The sequence below is a fragment of the Anolis sagrei genome, chromosome Y (genome assembly GCF_037176765.1).
Source record: "Anolis sagrei isolate rAnoSag1 chromosome Y, rAnoSag1.mat, whole genome shotgun sequence".
NCBI lineage: Eukaryota > Metazoa > Chordata > Lepidosauria > Squamata > Dactyloidae > Anolis > Anolis sagrei.
The window spans coordinates 80,008,645-80,029,527 of record NC_090035.1 but is presented as its reverse complement, the minus strand read 5'-3'; the positions used below and the strand labels follow the sequence as shown (position 1 = coordinate 80,029,527).

At 44.9% G+C, this 20,883-nt stretch overlaps 1 protein-coding gene across 3 annotated transcripts in view; it reads left to right on the top strand.

Moving 5' to 3' along the window:
* The window catches only part of PAK4 (p21 (RAC1) activated kinase 4), a 129,963-nt gene that overhangs the window by 47,551 nt on the left and 61,529 nt on the right, over window positions 1-20,883 (top strand). Inside the window, exon 1 of one of the 3 annotated variants that reach the window (XM_067461418.1) lies at window positions 3,353-3,595. The exons of the other annotated variants lie outside the window; for them this stretch is intronic. The gene's annotated coding sequence lies outside the window, so the exon portion shown is untranslated. Of the gene's footprint in view, window positions 1-3,352; window positions 3,596-20,883 lie in introns of those variants that run through there. 3 annotated transcript variants of the gene reach the window in all.

The following is a 20,883-nucleotide window of genomic DNA, read 5'->3' as shown; positions in this document are numbered from 1 at the left end:
CGCCAGCAAGACGGTGCTAAAAATACAATACTTTTTCCAAAGATAATGTTTCCGCGTAGATTCTCCGGAACATTATGCGCCCTCCAGAAGCACTCTCTGGCTGCCAAGCTCCAGATTTCATATCTCGTAATAATAATAAGTCCTGAAGCTCCCAGTGGTGCAGCGGGTTGAACCGCTGAGCTGCACAACTTGCTGACTGAAAGGTTGCCGATTTGAATCCAGGGAGGTGGGGTGAGCTCCCACTGTTAGCCCCAGCTTCTGCCAACCTATCATAGAATCAAAGAGTTGGAAGAGACCTCATGGGCCATCCAGTCCAACCCCATTCTGCCAAGAAGCAGGAATATTGCATTCAAATCACCCCTGACAGATGGCCACCCAGCCTCTGTTTAAAAGGTTCCAAAGAAGGAGCCTCCACCACACTCCGGGGCAGAGAGTTCCACCGCTCCTCATAGGGCTTGTTCTCCAGACCCTTGATCATTTTAGTCGCCCTCCTGTGGACACATTCCAGCTTGTTAATATCTCTCTTCAATTGTGCCCAGAATTGGACACAATATTCCAGTTCGAAAACATGCAAATGTGAGTAGATCTATAGGTACTGCTCCGGCGGGAAGGTAACGGCACTCCATGCAGTCATGCGGGCCACATGACCTTGGAGGTGTGTATACATATATATGCAGACTGTGGCCAGGAAATCAGAAGGCGCTTACTTCTTGGGAGGAGAGCAATGTCCAATCTCGATAAACTAATAAAGAGTAGAGACATCAGACTAGCAACAAAGATCCATTGCCTAGTCAAAGCCATGGTATTCCCTGTAGTAACCTACGGATGTGAGAGCTGGACCTTAGGGAAGGCTGAGCGAAGGAAGAGAGATGCTTTTGAACTGTGGTGTTGGAGGAAAGTTCTGAGAGTGCCTTGGACTGCGAGAAGATCCAACCAGTCCATCCTCCAGGAAATAAAACCCGGCTGCTCACTGGAGGGAAGGAGACTAGAGACAAAGTTGAACACGATGGATGGTATCCTTGAAGTGACTGGACTGACCTTGAAGGAGCTGGGGGTGGTGACGGCCGACAGGGAGCTCTGGCGTGGACTGGTCCATGAGGTCACGAAGAGTCGGAGACGACTGAACGAATGAACAACAATATATGTATATTTGTGTGTGCTTGTGTATATATATACCAGTGTGTGTGTATGAATGTGGTGGCATGTGTATATGTATATGAGCATATATGGTGTATTTTTTGAGTTTTTAAGTCTGTTCCGCTGGGTTTGTGTGTGTGTGTCTGTGTTTTTAGGGGATAATGGACACTTGTTGGTCTGATAGGTATATTGTGTCCAGATTTGGTATCACTTCATCCAGTGGTTTTTGAGTTATGTTAATCCCACAAACGAACATTACATTTTTATTTATATAGATTTTATTTTTCATTTTTATATATTTTGCTTTTGATATAGCACGCATAGTTTCTTACTGATTCCAAACCTGTTTGCCTGTTGTAAATGATTAAGTTCTTCAATTCCGTCCGGGCAACTAGCTGGAAGGGACTGGGTGACATTTATGTTTTAAATAGAGATACTTGGATTCTTTCCTCCTTGCTTTCGTTGGCTCTTAAGAGCTCCAGGCCACTCCTTGCCTCGCCTCTGGTGTATTTAAATCCTGTTTCTAAGATTGGAAGCATCGTCAAGTGAAACTGGGAGCAAGTTGACAGAAGGGTCCAAAGTCCCTGTTTTGTTGGCTCTGCCTCAGTGTCTTTTTCAACTGGCGTAAAGGGAAATGCTGGTGATGTGGAGCCAGGGAAGTAGATGCCCCTTCTGACTTAACATCAGCCCAATGCAGCAGAAAATGCAAAAATAGGAAGAGGGAAGGTGTGTGAGATGGGAAGAGGTTTCATGTTTGCCTGCAGATAAAGGCTGGAAGGAGGGACACTGACTCTATCTCTGCTGCAATTCCAGGTTCCTGTTAATGTGGAAAGATGTCCAAAGAGCGATGGGTTGTATCTGTCTTTCTTGTTGGTAGGACCATATATGGTTTCTATGTCCCATCCCAAGGCTAAGATGTACCCAATTCCAAGGAGACATGTTTTACTATTTGTGTGCGTGTGTGTATGTGTGTGTGTGTGTGACTTGAGAAACTTCAAGTTGCTTCTGGTATGAGAAAATTGGCATTCTGCAAGGACGTTGCCCAGATGTTTTACCATACTATGGGAAGCTTCTCTCATGTTTCCACATGAGAAGCTGGAGCTGACGGATGGGAGCTTAACCCACCCCACTCCCTGATTCAAACTGCTGGAAAGTTAAATACCCTCTGTGTGTCTGTCTAGTCAGCAGTGGAAATCTCTACCCCAGAATGTGGTGGAGGCTCCTTCTTCAGAGGCTTTTAAACAGAGGCTGGATGACCATCTGTCAGGGAGGCTTTGAATGTGATTTTCCTGTTTCTTAGCATGAGGAAGAACTTCCTGACTGTGAGAGCTGTTCAGCTTTGGAACTCTCTGCCCCAGAGTTTGGTGGAGGCTCCTTCTTCGGAGGCTTTTAAACAAAGGCTGGATGGCCATCTGTTGGGGAGGCTTTGAATGTGATTTTCCTTCTTCTTGGCAGGATGGACTTGGACTGGATGGCCCATGAGGTCTCTTCCAACTCTAGGGTTCTATCATTCTATCTTGTGTGCCTGTGGCATTGAATGTTTGCAAATAAATAAATAAATCCCTTCTCCAAAAACTGAAATAACTCTAAAATTATATGGTGACTGAGGCAGTGATGCCTTTGTGTATAGTTGCCTATACGTATAAGCCACCTCGAGTCCCTTATGGGATTGAGAAGGCAGGGTATAAAGAGGGTAAATGAATAAAATGAAATAAATTCAGCCTCTTCCCAACACTTCATGTACACCCAGAGTTACTTAGCTACTCAACAGGACCCATTGAAGGACTGAGCTTGTGTGTGTTTTTCCTTCCTCTTCCTCCTCCTGTGTTACTGCATTTACCAGTGGACACTCAGGAAACTAAGATCTTCTGGGGACGTCCTGCTCTCGGTCCCGCCATCAAATGCTAAACAAGGTGGTCAGTTGAAACATTCACACCTAGCTCCTATAGACAAGAGTTCTTTGTCCCACCCTGGACATTCCACAGATATATAAACTCTTTTTCCTAGTTCCAAGAGACCTCACTACCTGCCATAGATGCAGGCAAAATGTCAGGAGAGAATGCCTCTAGAACATGGCCATATAGCCTGAAAAAACCTACAACAACCCAAATAATACTCTGGCGTAGGAAAGCAAGGCAGCCGCCCTCTCCCCTGCCATTGAACTCAGAGTGCTGGCGGGAGGGGCGGCGCTTCTGGCCTTGCAACGTCAGGAAACTTGTGTAGTAGTCGAGGGAATGCGGACGGCAGGATCAAGTGTCTGCTACGGGGACAGACCAACCGACTTTCTCCTCTCCCGGAGCGGAGACGAAAACCTAATCCCCACCTTCCGGATCGGAATATTTTTCCTGTTCGAATCCAGAATATTTCCCCTTTTGAGGTCCTTTTTGCCTCGTACCCCACCCTCCTTTGCCTTGGGATTTGTTCTTCCCCCTTTCCAGGAAGTCCCGCAATGACAGAGGTGAGTGCGTTTACTCCTTCCTGGTCATGCCTTCTCCTTTTTCGTTAGAGTTTCAGGAAGGGTGGGCTCTCCATCCGCACGTCTTCCTCTCCTCCAATTGATTTTCCTTTTCCTTGGAGATGGGTTAAACTTTGACCAAGTTGGGAAAGAGAGAGAAAACTTTCTTGCGGAGGGAGTTTCCCTTCTTTCTCTCCTCTCTGTGTTTGCGCTTTGGAGTCAGATTAAACTTTCTGGGAGTGGGAGTTTTCGTCCTACATTTAGTGCCGTTTTGTGGAGAAATCCCTTACCTGGGGGGAAAAATAAGAGGGCTCTTTGTGAACCACTTTCTGTTCCCTTCCTTGTATTTTTCATCACGGCCCACTGCATTTCCAAATGGATAGGCTGCAACGGCAGTGGAAATGTAATTACAGTTTTCCTCCTGAAATTGTCTTCTGTGGGCGTCCGCACCGCCCAGTTGATTGTGGCCTGAACCACTCGTTTGGGGAAGGTTTGGGAACGGGGCGAGGCTCGAAAAAACTCAATAAGCCGTTCCTATACTCCTGAATCTGAATCTGGATAGCTCTTTCCACATTAAACCCGTCTCCCAATTAGATAGTTTCTGCCTAAATACCTTACAGCAGTGTTTCTCGACCTTCCCCTTAATCCACTTCCTCATGTTGTGGTGACCCCCAAACATAACATTATTTTCGTTGCTATTTCAGAACTGTCATTTTGCTGCTGTTGTCCCGTGATATGAGATTAGGTCTCTGGTTGGAGAGAGCTAAGGAAACGTTAATGCAGTGGTTCTCAACCCACCTAACACCGCGAACCCTTAATCCGGTTCCTCATGTTGTGGTGACCCCCAAACATAACATTATTTTCGTTGCTACTTCAGAACTGTCATTTTGCTGCTGTTGTCCCGTGATATGAGATTAGGTCTCTGGTTGGAGAGAGCTAAGGAAACGTTAATGCAGTGGTTCTCAACCCACCTAACGCCGCGACCCCTTAATCTGGTTCCTCATGTTGTGGTGACCCCCAAAAATTTTCGTTGCTACTTCATAACAGTCATTTTACTACTGTTATAAATCACTAGCTGCCCCTTGCCACGCGTTGCTGTGGCCCAGTCTGTTGATCTGGAAAATGGCCTTGGATGGTCTTAAGTATTTTCTGCTGGTCATGGGGGTTCTGGGTGGGAAGTTTGCCCTGATTCTGTCGTTCGTGGGGTTCAGAATACTCTTTGATTGTAGGTGAACCGTGAATCCCAGTGACTAGAACTCCCAAATATCAAGGTCTATTTTCCCCAAACTCCATCTGTGTTTATATTTGGGCACATTGAGTATTCATGCCAAGTTTGGTCCAATCCATTATTGTTTGAGTCCACAGTGCTCTCTGGATGTAGGTGAACTACAACTCCCAAACTCAAGGTCAATGCCCAATAAACCCTTCCAGTATTTTCTGTTGGTCATGGGAGTTCTGTGTGCCAAGTTTGGTTCAATTCCATCGTTGATGGAGTTCAGAATGCTCTTTGATTGTAGGTGAACTGTGAATCCCAGTGACTACAACAACCAAATGTCAAGGTTTATTTCCCCCAAACTCTATCTGTGTTCATATTTGGGCACATTGAGTGCTTGTGCCAAGTTTGGTCCAGATCCATTATTGGTGGAGTCCACAGTGCTCTCTGGATGTAGATGAACTACAATTCCCAAACCCAAGGTCAATGCCCACCAAACCCTTCCAGTATTTTCTGTTGGTCATGGGAGTCCTGTGTGCCACATTTGGTTCAATTCCATCATTGGTGCAGTTCAGAATGCTCTTTGATTGTAGGTGAACTATAAATCCCAGTGACTACTACTCCCAAATGTCGAGGTCTATTTACCTCAAACTCCATCTGTGTTCATATTTGGGCACATTGAGTGCTTGTGCCAAGTTTGGTCCAGATCCATTATTGTTTGAGTCCACAGTGCTCTCTGGATGTAGGTGAACTACAACTCCCAAACTCAAGATCAATGCCCACCAGATCATTCCAGTGTTTTCTGTTGGTCATGGGAGTTCTGTGTGCCAAGTTTGGTTCAATTCCATCGTTGATGGAGTTCAGAATGCTCTTTGATTGTAGGTAGACAATCCCAGCAACTACAACTCCCAAATGACAAAATCATAATTTTTTGAGTGATGATCACTCCTTGTGTTGTGAGACGTTTTGTTGCCAAATTTGGTGTGATTTTGTTTTATATTATAAATCATAATGTAAATACCTGATATGCAGGATGTATTTTCATTCACTGGACCCAACTGGGCACAAATACCCAAGACGCCCAAATGTGAATGCTAGTGGGGTTGGGGGAGGATTGATTTTGCCATTTGGGAGTTGTAGTTGCTGGGATTTATAGTTCACCTATAATCAAAGAGCATTCTGAACACTGCCAGCGATGGATTTGAACCAAACTTGGCACACAGAACTTCCATGACCAACAGAAAATAGTGTACCGGAAGGGTTTGGTGGGCATTGACCTTGAGTTTGGGAGTTGTAATTCACCTATATCCAGAGAGCACTGTGGACTCAAACAATAATAGATCTGGGCCAAACTTGGCATAGATATTCAATATACTCAAATGTAGGTACTGGTGGAGTTTGGGGAAAATAGACCTTGACATTTGGGAGCTGTAGTTGCTGGGATTTATAGTTCACCTATAATCAAAGAGCATTCTGAACTCAAGCAACGATGGAATTGAACCCAACTTGGCACCTAGAACTCCCACAACAAATAGAAAATACTGGAAGGATTTGGTGGGCATTGACCTTGAGTTTTGGAGTTGTAGTTCACCTACATCCAGAGAGCATTGTGGACTCAAACAATAATAGATCTGGACCAAACTTGGCATGGATACTCAATATGCTCAAATGTAGATACTGGTGGAGTTTGGGGGAAATAGACCTTGACATTTGGGAGCTGTAGTTTGTTTGTTTATTTATTTATTTATTTCGGGTACTTCTACCCCGCCCTTCTCAGCCCCCTAAGGGGGACTCAGTTACTGGGATTTATAGTTCACCTACAATCAAAGAGCATTCTGAACCCCACCAACAATAGTATTGGGGCAAACTTCCCACATGGAAACCCCATGACCATCAGAAAATATTGTGTTTTCTGATGGTCTTTGGTGACCCCTCTGACACCCCCTCGTCATCCCCCCAGGGGTCCTGACCCCCAGGTTGAGAAACACTGCCTTAAAGGTACAGAGTCCTGTCTAATTTGGGGGTGTTAATTAGTTGGTTAGGGCTTAGATGGGAGACCACCAACGAATGTCGGGGACTGTAGGCTCCGTTTCGGAGGAAGGAACTGGAAAAACCACCTCTGAGTATTGCTTGCCTAAGAGAACCCTATGAAAAATGCATGGGGTTGCCGTAACTCAGCAGGAGACGAGAAGGCACACACAGACAATTAGATAATACAACTTTTAGGCTCCTGTGGGCGTTTGTCTTCCTATGTAAACATATACTGAGGTTGCAAAACTAAGTGTCTGGCTGTGAGAAGTTCTTGAGAAGAGGCGAAGGAAGGAAGGAAGGGAGATATTGGAGAGACAGTGGTGGAATCAACCAAGTTTTTGAGGTCCAGCCAGATGGTGCTCTGTTTTCTGTAGTTTAACAGCTTTCTAAGTGGTTTTAAAGTAAAGGTAAAGGTTTTCCCCTGACATTAAGTCAACTTGTGTCTGACTCTGGGGGTGGGGCTCATCTCCATTTCTAAGCCAAAGAGCCGGTGTTGTCCGTAGACACCTCCACGGTCAATTGGCCAGCATGACTGCATGAAGCGCCATTATCTTCCACTCACATTTGCATGTTTTTCAAATTACAAGAAAGAAGATTCCATCTGAACATTAGGAAGAACTTCCTGACTGTGAGAGCTGTTCAGCAGTGGAACTCTCTGCCCCGGAGTGTGGTGGAGGCTCCTTCTTTGGAAGCTTTTAAACAGAGGCTGGATGGCCATCTGTTGAGGGTGCTTTGAATGTGATTTTCCTGCTTCTTGGCAGAATGGGGTTGGACTGGATGGCCCATGAGGTCTCTTCCAACTCTATGATTCTATTATTTTCACACTGCTAGGTTGGCAGAAGCTGGATCTAACAGCAGGAGCTCACCCCACTCCTTTTTTGGTCAGCAAGTTCAACAGTTCAGCAGTTTAATCCACTGTGCCACTGGGGGCTCTGGTTAACAGTTAATGGTTTTAACTATGTATTTTTAATAGGTTCTGTGTTTACTTCTATTTTGATGTTTGTACGATCTGGGTTTTAATTTACATATAGTATGATTTTTAGTGTTAGTCACTTTAAGTCTCCTTTGAAAAAGAAGAAGAGGAATATAAATATTACTACTCATAATAGCAGTAGTAGTAGTAGTAGAGATAATCAACAAGTATCAGAGGTCATATGCTACAGAGCATAGTGTAGGAATGTCAAGAAATGGCTCTCCTAGGACCTGGGACAGCTGCAGGTGTCCATTGATAAATGGACACCTGCAGCTGTCCCAGGTCCTAGGAAAGTCATTCCTCAACATATGCCCCATATACAATTCCCATTTTCTCCAGTTATGTTCCATGCACATGTTGGACTGCAGCTCACATCCTCCCCAGCTACATTCCTCATATAAATTGGACTACAAGTCCCGTCCTCCCCAGCCATGTTCTCCATATAGATTGGACTACAAGTCTCGTCCTCCCCAGCCACATTCCCCATATAGATTGGACTACAACTCCCATCCTCCCAGCCATGCTCTCCATATAGATTGGACTATAAATCCCGTCCTCCCCGGCCATTTTCCCCATATAGATTGGACTTCAACTCCCGTCCTCCTCAACCACATTCCCCATATAGATTGTACTACAACTCCCATCCTCCTTAGCTATTTTCTCCATATACATTGGACTACAACTTCTGTCCACTCTGGCCATGTTCTCCATATAGTTTAGACTACAACTCCCGCCCTCCCCAGCCACATTCTCCATATAGATTGGGCTACAACTCCCGTCCTTCCCAGCCACATTCTCCATATAGATTGGACTACATCTCCCGTCCTCCCCAGCCACGTTCTCCATATAGATTGGACTACATCTCCCATCCTCCCCAGCCATGTTCTCCATATCGATTGGACTACAAGTCCCATCCTCCCCAGCTACATTCCCAATATAGATTAGACTACAACTCTCGTCCTCCCCAGCCATGCTCTCCATATAGATTGGACTGCATCTCCCGTCCTCCCCAGCCACATTCCCAATATAGATTGGACTACAACCCCCATCCTCCCCAGCCACATTCCTCATATAGATTGGACTACAACTCCCGTCTTCCCTAGCCACATTCCCCATATAAATTGGACTACAACTCCCTTTGTGGCCATGTTCTCCATATAGATTGGACTACAACTCCTGTCCTCCCTGACCATGTTCTCCATATAGATTGGACTACAACTCTTGTCCTCCCTGGCCATATTCTCCATATCGATTGGACTACAACTCCCATCCTCCCTAGCTATGTTTTCCATATAAATTGGACTACAACTTCTGTCCACCCTGGCCATGTTCCCCATTTAGATTGGACTAAAAAACCCCATCTTAACCAGCCATGTTCCTTGCACACATTGGCTTACAACTCTCATCCTCCTCAGCTATATTCCTTACACACATTGGACTTCAACTCCCACCTTCCCCGACCATGTTTCTCACAGGCATTGGAGTACAACTCCTATCTTCCACACCCAGTCTTCTGGTACATCTGAGAGGCATCAGATTGTGTTGGGAGGACTTTCCTTGACCTTCATCCTGCCCTTGTTTTCGTAGACTTTTCTGCTCCTTTTGGTGACTGGAATCCTAAGCAGGGAGAGGAAGGAATTGGCACGATTTATTTTAATACCAATCTCCATAATTCAACAAGCAACACGGAGGAGGCACACCACACACATTTTCAGCATTAAGAGACTTAACTGATTTGGATCTAGCGCAATTCTTCGGCTGGAAGCGGTTGTTCTTAATTGCATTTAAATACTTGTCCTTTATCTCCGCCTATATATGTTCACGCAGCCTACAAAATAATTACAGATAAATCCCTCAATAGTGGGGAAAGCTCCTGCCATAAATACCCCAGCTTGTCTCCAAAGGTGTTTTTCCCCCCTGCTTTTGTAATCTTAGTTGAATGCTGATATTTTTAGATTACAGGTTTCTGCCCGTGTTCGAATCCCCTAAGTACAGGGCCTTCTTATCTGAGGAGCGGGGCGGGCGAGAGAAGCTTTCTTGGCTCCTTGAAAGCAAGAAACCTTCCTTTCAGAAGGAAATATGGTTTGAAAAGCTGCCTGGATATCACTGGAAAGATATTAGGAAAAGAGCAGCGAGAGAGACTGCATTGGAAAACGAAATATAACCGAGGTGGCTCATGATCGCAGGCTGAGAAAATCAAAGGCCGTAAGCCTGTTTACTGCTTTGCTTTGCTCCATTGGAACCCAATAAATTCAGGGATGCAATGTGACTTCTATTGTAGTAATAATAATAATAATAATAATAATAGTCTATATAAATAAAAATGTAATGTTCTAGGTTCTTGTGGGTTTTTTCGGGCTATATGGCCATGTTCTAGAGGCATTTCTCCTGACGTTTCGCCTGCATCTATGGCAAGCATCCTCAGAGGTGAGGATGCGTGCCATAGAAGCATACCTCTGAGGATGCTTGCCATAGATGCAGGCGAAACGTCAGGAGAAATGCCTCTGGAACATGGCCCTATAGCCCGAAAAAACCCACAAGAACCTAGTGATTCCAGCCATGAAAGCCTTCGACAATACAATGTAATGTTCGTTTGTGGGATTAACAGACCTCAAAACCTACTGGGCGAATTGACACCAAATTTGGCCACAAGACACCTCTCAGGCCAACGAGTGACCTCCCTCTTTCTCTACATCTTCCCCCCTTCCTTTGCTCCCTCTTTCCTTCCTTCTTTCCCATTTTTCTTTCCTTCTCTCTTTCCTTCTTTCTCTAACTTTCCTTCCTTCCCCCTTCTTCTTTCCCTCCCTCTTTCTCTCCTTTCTTCCTTCTCTACCTCTTTAAAACTTATGCACCAGTTGTGCCCGTACCTTGGGAAGTCTGATCTGGCCACAGTGGTCCATGCTCTTGTTACATCCCGGATAGATTACTGCAACACACTCTATTTTCTCTTTCTCTCCCTCCTTCTCTCCTTCCTCCCTTCTTTACCTTTCTTTCTTTCCTTCTTTCTCTCCTTCCCTCCTTTTCCCCCTTCTTCTCTTCCTCCTTCTCTTCTTCTTTCCTTCTCTACATTTCTTTCTTTCCTTCCTTCTCTCCTTCCCTCCTTCTTTCTGTGTATGTGTTTTGTGTGTGTGTATGCATATATGTGAGTATATATGTGTTTGTGTATATATGTGTGTTTGTGTATATATATGTGGTTTTGCGCGTGTGTTGTAATGTTTTTTTGGGTTTTTTGCTTTTTAACTCCCTTCAGCTGTGTTTTTCTGTGTTTTTATGAGCGATGGTGACTCGTTGGCCTGAGAAGTGTCTTGTGTCCAAATTTGGTGTCAATTCGTCCAGTGGTTATTGAGTTCTGTCAATCCCTCAAATGAATATTACATTTTTGTATTGTCGAAGGCTTTCATGGCCGGAACCACTGAGTTGTTGTAGGTTTTTTCGGGCTATATGGCCATGTTCTAGAGGCATTCTCTCCTGACGTTTTGCCTGCATCTATGGCAAGCATCCTCAGAGGTTGTGAGGTCCTCACTACCTCTGAGGATGCTTGCCATAGATGCAGGCGAAATGTCAGGAGAGAATGCCTCTAGACCATGGCCATATAGCCCGAAAAAACCTATAACAACCCTATTACATTTTTATTTATATAGATAGATTAAAGACAGTCTAAAATCCAGTGAAGAGTGGCTCATAGGAATGTTTATGGGATCTGAGGAGGGGTTGAGAGGAAGGAAGTGTAGGCAGCATTGTGTAGGCATTTGGTGGCCAGCTTCCAGGCATAACAGGGAATGTAAGAAAGCAATAAACATTTGTCATGGCTGAAAGAGGCAGAGTCGATCCTTTCATCGAGGTCATGGTCACTGAATGGGGAGAAAAGGTGGACACCAACAAGGTCTAATATTGTAGGTTGTCCATCACCTTTGACATATAGAACTCCTTGATGGACTTCAAGAAAGATTAGGACGGAAACAACGAAACATAGTAACATCAGAAGATTGGATTACAAAAGTTTTTGAAATGGCCAAAATGGACAAATTATTGTAAACACATTCACAAAAAGAAGAATGGAGAGCCTGTATTTGAATTTCTAAAGAACCAAAGGAAGATGACCACAGCAGGATTTGTTGACTAAAATAGTATTAATAGTATATAGATATGTTTTGTACTATTTATATATTTATATCGGCAAAAGAGTGTAGAGCAGTGGTTCTCAACCCCTTGATAAAGTTCCTCATGTTGTGGTGATGCCCCAACCATAACATTATTTTCGTTGCTTCTTCATAACTCTCATTTTGCTACTGTTATGAATCGTCATGTAAATATCTGATGTATTTTCATTCACTGGACCAAATTTGGCACAAATACCCGATACACCCCAGTTTGAATATTGGTGGAGCTGGGTGGGATTGATTTTGTCATTTGGGAGTTGTAGTTGCTGGGATTTATAGTTCACCTACAATCAAAGAGCATTCTGAACTCCACCAACGATGGAATTGAACCAAACTTGGCACACAGTACTCCCACGACCAAGAGAAAATACTGGAAGGTTTTGGTGGGCATTTACCTTGAGTTTTGGAGTTGTAGTTCACCTACATCCAGAGATCACTGTAGACTCAAGCAATGATGGATCTGGACCAAACTTGGCACAAATACGCAATATGCCCAAATGTGAGCACTGGTGGAGTTGGCGGGGGAATAATCCTTGACATTTGGGAGTTGTAATTACTGGGATTTATAGTACACCTACATTCAAAGAGCATTCTGAATCCCACCAATGATAGAATTGGATCAAAGGTCAAACTTCCCACACAGAATCCTCATTCTGTGTTTTCTGATGGTCTTTGGTGACTCCTCTGACACCCCGTTGTGACCCCCACCCCAGGTGCCCCGACCCCCCAGGTTGAGGAATGCTGCTTTAGAGACTTTGGATAATTGACCTATTAGTACTATTTAATTAGAATAGAAATGGCCACAAACCTCCTTATTTGGACAAATTGATACCAAATTTGGACACCAGACACCTATCAGGTCAATGAGTAACCACCACTCAAAAAAACGTGAAAACACAGTGGAAGAGACTTAAAAAGCCAAAAAATAAAAAAAATACATTACAATGCATGTGCAAAACCACATATATCACATATACACAAATATATCCACACACAAAACACATATACACAGACCTGGCCACAGCAATGCATGGCAGGGGATGGCTAGTGGTATATAAATCAGTGTAGATAGGTGTTAGCTTAATCTCATTCTTTTAGATTCAGTTTTGTAAAGATGTCATAGTTTTACAAACTTTGCTTTTCCTTTTTTTATTTCTCATTACAATTAATTTAAAAATCTTATGATATGGAGTACATATACAAAGCAAGGAGCATAAGAGAATGTGATGGGAATTTGAAGAGCCAATGAAGTTTGTGCCAAGTTATTTATTTATTTATTTATTATCGTGTCAGGAACGAACCAAAACCGTTGTGTTGCATTAAAAACAGACAAACCAACAAAACACAAAGTTTGCAGACTTGGTATTCTATTAAATGTCCTTTGACCGGTAGCTGGCCACTTGGAGTGCCTCTGGTGTTGCTGCAAGAAGGTCTCTGCTGCAAGAAGGTCATTGTGCATGTGGCAGGGCTCAGGGTGCATCGCAGTAGGTGGTCTGTGGTTTGCTCTTCTCCACACTCGCATGTCATGGACTCCACTTTGTGGCTCCATTTCTTAAGGTTGGCTCTGCATCTCATGTTCAGTGGCTTCCAAGTTGCCCAGTTTTCTGTGTGCCCAGGAGGGAGTCTCTCATTTGGTATCAGCCATTGATTGAGGTTCTGGGTTTGAGCCTGCCACTTTTGGACTCTCGCTTGCTGAGGTGTTCCAGCTAGTGTCTCTGTAGATCTTAGAAAACTATTTCTTGATTTAAGTCATTGGCGTGCTGGCTGATACCCAAACAGAGGATGGGCTGGAGATGTCACTGCCTTGGTCCTTTCGCTATTGGCTGCTACTTCCCGGCAGATGTCAGGTAGTGCAATACCGGCTAAGCAGTGCGTTTCTGGTTGCTTCTGAAGTGAGAGAATCAGCCATCTACGAAGATGTTGCCCAGGGGACGCCCGGATGCTCTGCAATCCTGCGAGGAGGCTTCTGTCATGTCCCCCTTCAAGATGGTAATGACTCTTGCTTTCCTCCAGATTTTGGGGATCTGATAGGATGCAGTGCAGTTGTTCATCAGTTCCAGCAGCCAGCACCTTGCTTTTGGACCAAAGTTCTTGATTTGTTCCATCCGTAGATCATCCAGGCCAGCTGCTTTGCCATTTTTACATTTATTGAGAGCCATGTCCAATTCAGTAGCCAAGTTAGTGTGGGCATTCCCATTTCCAAGCCACTGAATCTCATGCTCGGAGAGGCTTCCGCATTGTGAGGATGGCCCTTCTGATTTGTGGACCCCAGAGCCATAACTGTGCGCAGCCATTTCTGTTTGTTCTGCCGTTTTTGTCCCTGGTCTGTGCCTCCCATTGCCTCTCGCATCTCTCCTTGCCTGCAGCGTAATGGCGCGTGAATGCCACTGCGTTCAAATGGGGCTGGAATTTCCCTTCTGAGCATCAAAAGAGAAGTGTGGAGTGGCCTTAATGGTGCCATGCTCCCTTTTGCTGACACTGTAATCGAAGGCAGAGGTGTTGCGGTTGTGTTTTCATAGATGCCGACAGAGTCCACACATGCACAAAGGTGTTGCATTTAAGTAGACAGGGCATTGCAGAGGATTAATGACATTAATGAATCCAGAGCCTCTTTTGCTAAGAAAAAGGCAACAGATTTTATTCTTGCATTGCTGAGTGTGCGTGTGTGTGTGTGTGATCTCAAGGAAAGGTTGTAGTAAGTTGAGCCAAAGCTGTGCTATTTCCATCTCACTTTGGGTTATCTGCTACACTGAATTGTTCTTTCATCTTCATTGCATTGCCTCTGTGTGGAATAGCATTGCTATGACCCATGACCAACAAAAAATACTGTATTTTCTGATGGTCTTTGGTGACCCCTCTGACAACCCCTCATGACCCCTACAGGGGTCCTGACCCCCAGGTTGAGAAACACTGACCTAGGAGGTGTCAACACTGGTTCTTCAGCTTAGAAATGGAGATGAGCATCACCCCCCAGAGTCGGACTCGACATAATGTCAGGGAAAACCTTTACCTTTACTTTCTGTTTGAAAAGTTTGCCCAAAAGTCTTTAATTGGAGAGGGGTTCAGGGACTGTGGAGGATTGGCAGTAGTTTTCAGAGGCCAGTGGGTTCCAGAATCCTCATGTGTCCTGCAAGCTGTACTTTTTCCATTCCCAATTGCGTGCTTTTGATTTTGCTGTGGAAAGCTGATTAAGGGCAACCTCCATTCATCTGCCACACCTCCTGCCCTTATGACATTGGGATTGAGATTGGGAGGCACTAGAAGGGCATTTGCACCCTTTTAGTGCCTCCCAATCTCACATTTTTGCATCCATAGCTGGCCTTGCTTTCTCTGGAACCTGTGAATTGCAGTCATCCAGCCATGCGCATGTCATGAGTGCATTGTTGTTGTTGTTTACTATGCTGTGGAGTCATCCTGCCACCACAAGATCACTAAATCTCCCATTCCATAGCACATCATACTATGGCAGGCAGGTCTGCAGCCAGGAGTTTGATTTAGGGTGTGCTGAGTTTGATTCGGGGGTGGGCTGAGGATCTATTCTATTCTAGCAAACCCTTTGTATCGGTATGCCAATACTCCCATGCATATGGGGTATGTTATTATTGGACCTCACAGCAGCATTTTATACAGTCGACCACAATCTATTGACCCACCGCCTAGCCATGACTGGGGTTAGGGGAATACCCCTTAAATGGGTGTCCTCCTTCCTCCAGAATCGGGGACAGCGTGTGGTGAGGGGAGGGATGGTTTCCGAGAGATCTCCGCTAACTTGTGGGGTCTCGCAGGGAACTATTCTCTCTCCTCTATTAACATCTATATGCGACCGCTTGCCCGACTGGTGCGGAGCTTTGGGCTTGAGTGCCACCAGTACGCTGATGACACTCAGCTCATTCTGAGGATGGAGGGCCGGCCAAACTCCGTACCCGAAAATTTCCATCAGTGCCTTGATGCCGTGACTGGATGGTTGCGTGCCAGCAGGTTGAGGGTGAACCCAGCGAAGACGGAGGTCCTTTGGCTGGGCCGCCCGGGTGGGAGGGAGATCCAGCTGCCTACCCTGGATGGCGAGACACTATGTCCATCACCTTCTGTAAAAGGCCTTGGTGTCTTATTGGACCCTCTGCTCACAATGGAGGTCCAGGTCTCTGCTGTGAGCAGATCTGCGTTTTTCCACCTATGTCAGGCTAGGTGACTGGCTCCCTTCCTATCTAGGAACGACCTGGCTACGGTGATCCAGGCAACGTCATCTCGAGGCTTGACTACTGTAACGCCCGCTACATTGGCCTTCCTTTATCAGTGATCCGGAAACTGAAGCTGGTGCAAAATGCGGCAGCTCGTCTTCTCGCCGGGGTGCCGGCGAGGTGTCATATCACCCCAATTCTACAGCAGCTGCACTGGCTTCCGATTGACTACCAGATCACTTTCAAGTGGCCTGCATCAATAGGAGCATAGTGTCTAGATCTAGGGAAGTAATGCTACCCCTCTATTCTGTTTTGGTTAGACCACATCTGGAATATTGTGTCCAGTTCTGGGCACCACAATTCAAGAGAGATATTGACAAGCTGGAATGTGTCCAGAGGTGAGCGACTAAAATGATAAAAGGTCTGGAGAACAAGCCATATGAGGAGCGGCTTGAGGAGCTGGGCATGTTTAGCCTGAAGAAGAGAAGGCTGAGAGGGGATATGATAGCCATGTATAAATATGTGAGAGGAAGCCACAGGGAGGAGGGAGCAAGCTTGTTTTCTGCTTCCTTGGAGACTAGGATGCGGAACAATGGCTTCAAACTACAAGAGAGGAGATTCCATCTGAACACGAGGAAGAACTTCCTGACTGTGAGAGCCGTTCAGCAGTGGAACTCTCTGCCCCAGAGTGTGGTGGAGGCTCCTTCTTTGGAAGCTTTGAAACAGAGGCTGGATGGCCATCTGTCAGGGGTGATTTGAATGCAATATTCCTGCTTCTTGGCAGAATGGGGTTGGACTGGATGGCCCATGAGGTCTCTTCCAACTCTTTGATTCTATGATTCTAAGGTGCTGGTACTAACATTTAAGGCCTTATATGGTCTGGGGCCGGCGTACCCGAGGGCCCGCTTATCCCCCTACCAACCCCAGAGATTACTTCGGACCAAAATTTGCTTGAAGTCCCCAACATCCGGACTTATCATCTGTCCTTGACTAGGCAGAGAGCCTTCTCGATTGTGGCTCCTTATTTATGGAATGCCTTGCCAGTTGAAACCCGAACCATCCGAGAGCTACTTGCTTTTCGGAAAGGCTGTAAAACCTTTCTTTTCCGACAAGCTTTTGATGGGTGAATAACTCGGGACTATGTCGGGTCTCGTTTTAATTGTATTTTAAAGTTGGTTGTATTGTTTTTAATCTACTGCTGTAAACCACTCCAAGCCAGATTGGTATACAAGCCAAATAGATAGATAGATAGATAGATAGATAGATAGATAGATAGATAGATAGATAGATAGAGTATGGTGATCAGATCATGATATGAATAAACATAACAGTTTAAATAATGTACCAATAAGGCCTTCTTGCAGACCACCCTGAGAATTTCGGGGGGGGGGGGTTGAAGCCCCTCAAGCCCCCCAAGCCCCCCCCCCTTCCAGCGACATGCCTGCCTTAGCATGTACTGGTTCTAAAACGTTAACCCTGGTATGAAAGTCAGGAGAATCCGCCGTTCGTCTCGCGACAGGTGTGTGTAGCTTGGTCCTCCCACTGTGCTTTTATTTTGGTTTAATTTTTCTCAACTTTCTGTTACAGCCGCATAACCAAACCCGTTTATATCTGATCCCAAAGAAACCAGTTTTGTGAGTCTGCTGTTCGCTCTCTCTCTCTCTCTCTTTCTCGGGTGGTGGTTAAACCTCCAGCCATTGGCAAAAACTTTGCGGCTGGGCGTCTGCCGGTGGCCTGTGGGGGCGGACTCCCTTCCCCTGTTTAAAGCCTTGCTTTATGGCTGACTGGTTCCACAAGGCCGGGAGATAAAGGGAGGTTGACCTCGGTTCAGGTTGCTGGCAGAGCGGGGTGGGGGTCACTTTTAACCACCTTCTCCCCTTCTGCAAACACAGTTTTTACATCCAAAAATTCCAGCATTTGCAACTTTTGAATATTTTTAAATAACTCAAAAGTGAACCTTGATGCTACTATTTTATATGCAACCACCCCTCCGCATTTAGGGGCACAGACCCACAGTGAAAGTGGAAAACTGTCGTTCCTGAGTCTTCCAGCACAACTCTGTTGTCAGTTTCTACTGGAAGCTAGCTGTAAAATTGGAATGGAGGACCTAGATCAGCGTTTCTCAACCTGGGGTTTGGCATCCCTTGGGGGGGGGGGGGGTCACGAGCGGATGTCAAAGGGGTCACCAAAGACCATCAGAAAACACAGTATTTTCTGTTGGTCATGGAGGTCCTGTGTGGGAAGTTTGACTCAATCCTATTATTGGTGGGGCATGTTTCTCCCTTTCGTCCTCCATCCGTGCCTCTCAAATTCCACAGCACTGTTGGTCACAGCTGACCTCCAGTTAGAGCGCTCAAGGGTGTGTTCTGCACATTTGGTGAGAAGCAGGATACCTTTAAATATATAAATAAATCTAGTGTTGGTGCATAGGCACTTATGATGGTTGCCTGTTGGTTTTTGGCAAGGTTAATTCAGAGGTTTGAGAGCTGTTTGTTAATACGGATGGGTGCTTTGGACAAGTGCTTCATCCGGTCATTTCTGATAGCAAAGCCGACTCCGTGCAAAGCCAACTCCGGATCGAAACAAATCCCAAGAGCCTTCTGCAAGGGCTTTTTCCTCAGAAACTGGAGAAATCATTTGGCTTTGTCTCAAAGCAAGTACTGAACTCCAGATGACAGACACACCTGAATTAGGTTTTAATTTTTTTGTGTTATTGCCTATATGTGAGTTATATTAACTCTATTGTTTTATTTGCTTACTGCTTTGTTGTTATGTTGATGTGTTGTTGAGCTTGGCCTCATGTAAGCTGCCCCGAGTCCCCTTGGGGAGATGGTGGCGGGGGGTATAAATAAATAAATATTATTATTATCACACAAAAGCACAGTATGTCACAGCAAACAAGATCTATAGGCTGGATTTTGTATCACAAAATCACAACTCGAACCCTTCCCAAGCGTCTCTGACTGTGTGATGTATTTCCGAATGATGTGCGCAGATCCAAGTCAGGTGGCCTTTTGCAGTTGACAGATCGTGATTTTGTCGATGTTTATTGTTTCCAAATGCCAGCTGAGATCTTTTGGCACGGCACCCAGTGCGCCAGTGACCACTGGGACCACCTGTACTGATTTATTCCAGAGCCTTTGCAGTTCAATTTTGAGGTCTTGATAGCGGCTGAGTTTTTCCTTCTGTTTTTCCTCAATGCGATTGTCACCTGGAATGGCGACATCAATAATCCAGACTTTTTTCTTTTCCACAATCGTGATGTCTGGTGTATTGTGTTCCAAAACTACTACTACTACTACTACTACTACTTCTTCTTCTTCTTCTTCTTCTTCTTATTATTATTATTACTACTACCCTGAATGTGTTATCAAGAAAGATCCCAAGTTCGGTCCTTGACAGGCATGGCTAGAAGAGGCTTGGTCCTTTAGGCCTTGGAAGCCTGTGGGCGTTCAGAACAGACCGGAATAGGCACTTTTGTTCGATATCTGAATTGCAAAGCAGACGGGTGTCCGCATTGACCTGTCTTTCCTCTTGAGTAACTGTACCTTCACCTAACATGCACCATGGTAACTGACAGCTGCCACTGTGGGATCTATGCCTCTTCACTTCAGCAATTACTACTTGCTGGCACCCTTTTTGCACTTGATAGTGGGAGACGTTGTCCCACAGGCCTAGTGTTTAATAAAAACACTTCTATATGGGAGAAAGGGAGACAGCAAGTCTTACTCTTCCCTGAGTTGTTTAAGGTGTGCATTGTTTAGGATGACTGGTGGAATATTTTAAAAAGAAAAACATTCAATGCCATAGACACACAACATATATAGATAGACACACAGAAGCTACTTGACATTCCAGTTTCTGGCCACCAGGGGAGCTGTCACTTCACTGTCCATTTGTGACACTGGTGAAGTACTTCCTCATTCTTTGCATACTTCCTGGAGATTTTTATGGCCTCAACTATAAATCCCAGCAACTACAACTCGCAAATGACAAAATCAATCCCTCCCCTCAACCTCACCAGTATTCAGATTGGGCGCATCAGGTATTTGTGCCAAATTTGGTCCAGTGAATGAAAACACATCCTGCATATCAGATATTTACATTACTATTCATAACAGAAGTAAAATGACAGTTATGAAGTAGCAACAAAAATAATTTTATGGTTAGGGGTCACCACAACATGAGGAACTGTATTAAGGGGTTACGACATTGAGAAAGTTGAGAAACACTATCCTAGGGGTTCCTAGAGAGGCATTCTGTCCAATAAAAATAACATTATTTTCCCACTTTCCTAGAGATCCTGTGCCTCAAATTCCAGCAAAATTGGAGGGTCTGTGATAAGAATGACATTCTCTTGTAGCTCACTAATTAGCAATGGGTATTTGAAGGAACACATTTCATGTTCAGTGGCGCAAGCATCTCATCATTTCAGGGTTGATGGTGTTGAGTGCAATCGGGTGACTGTCGCACCTCAGAGTAGATTCACCTTGCTGAAAAACACCTGCACTCAGCCAGAAGTCTTTATAGTTTATTAAAAATAAAAGATAAAAAGTTCTTAAAAGCAAAGGTAATGTTTCAAAAGATCAATATAAAAAAGCACTTTGAAGATTAATCCAAAAAGGCACCAGCAAAACAAAAACCCAAGAGAACATGACAAAGTCCTGAAAACACGAACACAAAGACTGCAAGATAATCCATACAAGCAAAGGCAAGCTTCTTGGTTGAACGTAAAG